Consider the following 6,583-nt stretch of genomic DNA (forward strand, 5'->3'; position numbering starts at 1 on the left):
ACGGTTGTGCTGTCAGTGTTCTTTGGCAGTGAGGTACCGCAAACACTGACAATGACTGCACAGAGGTCCAGGGCTGCACCCAGGCTCGCCCATGACTCCCTCCACATGTTTATGGAGGGATCACAGCACGCAGTGCGATCCTCTTCCCTGGGCGGAAGAGACCTCCCCAGGAGATCAACACAGGCTGGTTGCACAGTGCACAGGAGGTCACAAGCGGGGATGTGTTCAGGAGGACCAGGCTGCAGTGGCGCAAACCTTTCAATGATCTCAGTAGATCAGGAAACGTTACTCAAAGCCACACTCAACCTCATCCTGCTGTGCCTCTCACCACATCCCCATCACTCTGCCTTCCCTACCCGACTCCTGCACATCCTTACTCACACCAACTTACCATGGACCTCCACCCGTCCCTCTCTCTCTATCTACAGTGTCACATCCCCTTCTCACTCGCCACCACTCACACTCACCCACATCCTAGCGCAGTCATACCAACTAACAACACACTTGGGTGTTTTATGCAATGTTCCTGTAAAGATTCTGTTAATGTGGTTGTCAAACATTGAAACCGTTATTTTCAACACTTTGCCTTCTTGGACAGCTCTGTGTGCACCTTTGGAAGTGGCTTCGTGAGTTGCAGTGAACGGTGAGACATAACGGTAGCCCCCGCAATGGTGATGAGTGTGAAGGGAATGGCTTGGGCTTTGTAGGGATGCTTTATGGTGTTGGTGTTGCCTCTTGGCGACATCATCCGAAAACACAGCCTCAGTTTCCACATGTACGCTGACCACACCCAGCTCTACCTCACCACCACTTCTCTCGACCCCTCCACGGTCTCTACTTTGTCAGACTGCTTGTCCGACATCCAGTTCTGGATGAGCAGAAATCTTCTCCAATTAAATGTTGGGAAGACCGAAGCCATTGTTTTCGATCCCCACCACAAACTCCGTTCCCCAGTCACTGACTCCATCCCTCTCCCTAACATCTGTCGGAGGCTGAACCACACCGTTCGCAACCTTGGTGTCGTATTTGACCCTGAAATGAGCTTCCGACCACATATCCGCAGCATAACTAAGACCGCCTATTTCCACCTCCGTAACATCGCCCGTCTCCGCCCCTCTCTCAGCTCATCCGCTGCTGAAACCCTCACCCATGCCTTTGTTACCTCCAGACTCGACTATTCCAGCACACTCCTGGCTGGCCTCCCACAGCACGGTGGCATAGTGGTTAGCACTGTTGCCTCACAGCGCCAGGGACCCGGGTTCGAATCCGGCCTCGGGTGACTGTCTGTGTGGAGTTTGCACATTCGCCCTGTGTTTGCGTGGGTTTCCTCCGGGTGCTCTGGTTTCCTCCCACAGTCCAAAGATGTGCGGGTTAGGTTGATGGGCTATGATAAATTGACCCTTAGTGTTAGGGGGATTAAATACGTGGGGTTACGGGGATAGGGTGGGATATGTGTTGGTGTAGGGGTTACGGGGATCAGGTGGGATATGTGTCGGTGCAGGCTCGATGGGCCGAAATGGCCTCTATCTGCACTGTGGGGTTTCTGTGATTCTGTGATTCCACCCTCCGTAAACTTGAGGTCATCCAAAACTCGGCTGCCCATGTCCTAACTCGCACCGAGTCTCGTTCGCCCATCACCCCTGTGCTCGCTGACCTACATTGGCTCCCGGTTAAGCAGCGCCTCGATTTCAAAATTCTCATCCTTGTTTTCAAATCCCTCCCTGGCCTCGCCCCCCCTCCCAATCTCTGTAACCTCCTCCAGCCCCACAACCCCCCCTGAGATACCTGCGCTCCTCTAACTCTGCCCTCTTGAGCATCCCTGATTATAAATGCTCAACCCTTGGCGGCCTTGCCTTCAGCTGCCTGGGCCCCGAGCTCTGGAATTCCCTGCCTAAACCTCTCCGCCTCTCTCTCCTCCTTTATGTGGAGATGCCGGTGTTGGACTGGGGTGGACAAATGTAAGAAGTCACACAACACCAGGTTATAGTCCAACAGTTTCGGGTAAGCATTCTCCAAGGCGGCCTTCGAGACACACGACAACGCAAAATCGTAGAGCAGAAACTGATAGCCAAGTTCCGCACTCATGAGGACGGCCTCAACCAGGATCTTGGGTTCATGTCACGCTACATGTAACCCCACCTGACGTAGGGTCATCCAGAGTCGAGTCGTCATTGGCTTGTTCTCTCTGCACAGATGCGGCCGGACCTGCTGTGATTTCCAGCAAAAAAAATGTTTTTTGTCTGTTTTTTTGTTTTTCATACAGACCCCAGCATCTGCAACATTTGACCCCTTGTGACCCCACATCATTGTTCTTTGATGTAATGTTTTCCTGACTGACCTGTTTGGACACCATTCACACCTTTGATTGCTGTGATTATCTCTCTGCCGAGGTGTGATAAATGGCAGTTAGAAAGATTACCTATAATCATCTGACATTATTCTCTGACTATATATGTTGTGTCTATATGCATCTCTCCACTTCACCTGACGAAGGAGCAGCGCTCCGAAGCTTGTGATTTCAAATAAAACTGTTGGGGCTAGATTTTCAGTTGCTTGCGCCAGCAGTTAGCGCCTTAAGATAAGTGATTTTCGGGCGCTATTCGTGTAGTGCCCGGGCGCAGAGCAGTTTGCGCCCCGCCCCAAATTAAGTTGCCCATTAGCGCCGGCGCAAAGTTTAGCGGCCGCCCGGATGCGTGCGCAGAAAATGACGTCACATCCTCGTGCAACGCCCTTGGGCCGTCCCGAATCCAAACTTCAGTCGGATCGCCCCATTCTGCGGCTGGCGTCCAGAGCGTTTGTAAAATGGAACGCAACACACCCTGGGGAGCGCAAATTAAAGGGCACTCCTCCTGCACTATAAACGGCAGTCTGCATGTGTTGTGTGAAATCATCATCATCATCATCCTCCTCCTCCTCCTCCTCCTCCTCCTTCTCCTCCTCCTCCTCTTCTTCCTCCTCCTCTACCCTTCCCCTTTAAGAGCTCACTGGCACCAGAGTGTCTGCCGTGCGCTGCGCCCGAGCTCGGGTGCTGCGCTCTGCAGCGCCGGCTTAGCACCTAAAGAAAGTAGTGGAACGCCTCTTTTAGCGCTCCACCAACCTCTTAGGGCGAAGCCACTGAATTTCCGGCAACGGGGCGCTACTTTGGGGCGGGCGCTAACTTCGGGCAGGCGCTAAGGTTAGCGCCCCAAAACTGTCTATACTGAAAATCTAGCCCTTGGACTATAACCTGGTGTTGTGTGACTTCTTACATTTCTCCTCCTTTAAGACGCTTAAAACCAACCTCTTTGACCAAGCTTTTGGTCACCTGCCCTAATTTATCCTTATGTGGATCGGTGTCAAATTTCTTGTCTTAAAATACTCCTGTGCAGTGCCTTGGGACGTTTTACATTGTTAAAGGCGCTATATAAATACAAGTTGTTGTTGTTGGTGTGGGGTAGTGCTTAAGGCTAAAGGGATCACTTAAGGCTAAAGGGATCAAGGGATATGGGGAGAAAGCAGGGACAGGGTACTGAATTTGGATGATCAGCCATGATCTCATTGAATGGCGGAGCAGGCTCGAGGGGCCGAATGGCCTACTCCTGCTCCTATCTTCTATGTTTCTATGTGCCAACCCGGCGCATCATGTGGCAGCCAGGGTGTACGGCATCAAGTGAAGTAAATCTGGCCATGGTGAGGCCATCCCTGACCTCCCGGGCAGCAATGTGGTCGGGTGCTGATGCCCTGTGTCCTGTGCGGCATCAGGTGATTGCGGAGAAGGTTGGCAGTGGTGGTGCTGTTGGTGCTGCTGGTGTGCCTGGTGTTGCGGGTGGATCGTGGTGGGATTCTGAGGGACCAAGGGGAGAGAGTATAAAGGGCACCCACGCTGACGGAATAGATGGCAGGTGAAGTAGAGATGGCAGGAGCCATCTGTCAATGGTGAGAGGGGTAATGAGATCAGACTGGATGGAGACTTGTGTAAAGACTCGCAGCCGTGCTGAATCTGTTGTGGAAATGCAGTGAGGAAGAGCTTGTGGCTGAGGCAAGATGGGGGAGAAATTCAGTCTCGCCCCGTTTGGGGCGCGATTATCGGCTGGGCGCAAGGTTTAGCGCCTGGCGCTAATTATCGCCTCCGACGGCAAACATGGCTTCTATCGCCCCTGGAGGTGATTGGAGCGCTAAATCAGGCGTTACACACCTCTCTTAAGGCGCTAACGCCGAGGAGCGAGGCGCTACCTCAGAGCGCAGGCGGAGCTCAGGTGATGTCAGTTAGCAATGGAACACAGACACACTGGCGCCGGCCACTTCTTAAAGGGGAGGGTCGATCTCGCTCTCCATCCACACCCTGCTCATTGCAGCCTTGAATCTCGGCCTGGAGAGACCTGTACATCAAATCTGCTGGAAAGAACAATGGAGAGGTCTGAGGGAAAGAGCTCGGAGTGCAGCCCCCACAGTCTCTTCTAAATCGATGCAAGGAAGGTCAAATCAAAATGAACCTGCAAAGTGCTGCTCAGTACCCAACATTCCTTCACACAGCATTGAACCTCTCTCTCTCTCAGAATGCGTGGTGCAAAAATGTCGCCGACAAAAAAAGGCAGGAAGCAGCCGCCTTTAAATAGCGCCCCCCCAGTCTCTTCCCGGCTGCAAAACGCTCCCCTCAACCTTTCTTTGCTAGTGGCAGGTGGTAAGGCAGGGGGCGCCACTCAATATCCGGTCCGGGGCGTTGCCCGCTCGACTGACGTCATGATCTGCGGGCGCAGGAGATTGTGGCGGTAGTGCTTAGTGCCACCACAAAATGTCTGGTCAATTTCGAGAGCAGCGCAAACATCGCCACGCCCGGGCGCTAGTTGCTTGGCACCCCATTAGTGCCCTCTTAGGGCGCTAACAGGAGGCGCAAAGCAACTGAATTGTTCCCCCGATATCTCTGTAAGGTGGGAGCTTTTACTTTACGTTTGAAGCTGTCAGCTCATCAGCTGATTCAATGGCCATTGACCTCCTGCCTCAGTTTGACAGACATGGCCCATGACCAGCGAAGACCCTGTGGGCGAGCACGTAAACTCAAAAGATGAGCTCAATTGTATTCTTAATGATCTCTAAACAAGGTCATAGTGACTTGAATCGAGTCCCCCGCCGCTGCGTGTCAGCTCTGCTCAGCGCTGACAGACCCGACATCGGGAAAAGGTGCGTGGCGGTGGGTTCACGGCGGGGTCCCGCCCCGCTGGGGGAAAAAAGCACATTCCCACCCGACCCGCCACCGATCGCACCCGCTGACCCCCCCGGAAAACCTTGGCCTAAATCGTTAATGTAAATTGTGAACAGCAGTGGTCCCAGCACTGATCCTTGTGGAACACCTTCTGCCACTGTGAATAGCTACCCTTTACTCCTACTCTCTGCTCTCTGTCTTGAGCCCAGCTAGCTATCTATTCTGCTGCTTGTCCCCTGACTCGGCATTCTCTGACCTTGTTCATCAGTCTGTTATGGGGTACCTTATCGAAGGCCTTTTGGAAATCTAGATAAATGACATCTACTGCATCGCCCTAGTCTACTCTCTCTGTTACCTCTTCAAAGAATTCAATGAGGTCGGTCAAGCAAGACTTTCCCCTTTTCAAATCATAGAAACATAGAAACATAGAAGATAGGAGCAGGAGTCGGCCATTCGGCCCCTCGAGCCTGCTCCGCCATTTAATGAGATCATGGCTGATCATCCAAATTCAGTACCCTGTCCCTGCTTTCTCCCCATACCCCTTGATCCCTTTAGCCTCAAGAAATATATCCAACTCCTTCTTGAATATATTTAATGAATTGACCTCCACCGCCTTCTGTGGTAGAGAATTCCACAGGTTCACCACTCTCTGGGTGAAGAAATTCCTCCTCATCTCAGTCCTAAATGGCTTACCCCTTATCCTTAGACTGTGACCCCTGGTTCTGGACTCCCCGGCCATCGGGAACATCCTTCCTGCATCTAGTCTGTCCATGTTGACAATTCATTATTATATTTTTGGTTTCTAGGTGTTATTCTATTTTCTCCTTTAGTAGGGATTCCATTATTTTTCCTACCACCGATGTTAAGCTGACTGGTCTATAGTTCCCTGGACGTGTTCTATCTCCCTTCTTAAATATAGGTATTACGTCAACTATCCGCCAGTCCTCTGGCACTGCAACTTGTTCTAATGAATTATTAAATATGTGCAGTAATGCCTCTGTTATCTCTTCTCCAAATTCCTTTAAAATGCGTCGATGTAATATTAAATTAGTTTATTTAATATTCCTCCTCTTTTTTAAATTTTAAACGCCGCTATATCATTTCTAATCTCATCTTCCGATGCCAAGCTACCCATGGAACCTTGAGCTATTTCCCTGACTCATCAATTCCCCTTGGCAGTGTCTGAGGGCTGAGACATCCTTTTAATTAATTGGACGCAAGCCTGAGGCCTTCAGAGCAGCTCAAAGCCTCTCGGCATCCAAGGTCGCAGTGAGTGGGCCAACTCTTCCATTAAGTGAGGCCGAGAGAGTACATGAGAACATGAGAAATAGGAGCAGGAGTCGGCCATTTGGCCCCTCGAGCCTGCTCCGCCATTCAATAAGACCATGGGCTGATCTTCTACCT

The sequence above is a fragment of the Somniosus microcephalus genome, unplaced genomic scaffold (assembly GCF_052327205.1).
Source record: "Somniosus microcephalus isolate GS21.2 unplaced genomic scaffold, FLI_Smic_1.0 unresolved_chr7, whole genome shotgun sequence".
Lineage (NCBI taxonomy): Eukaryota > Metazoa > Chordata > Chondrichthyes > Squaliformes > Somniosidae > Somniosus > Somniosus microcephalus.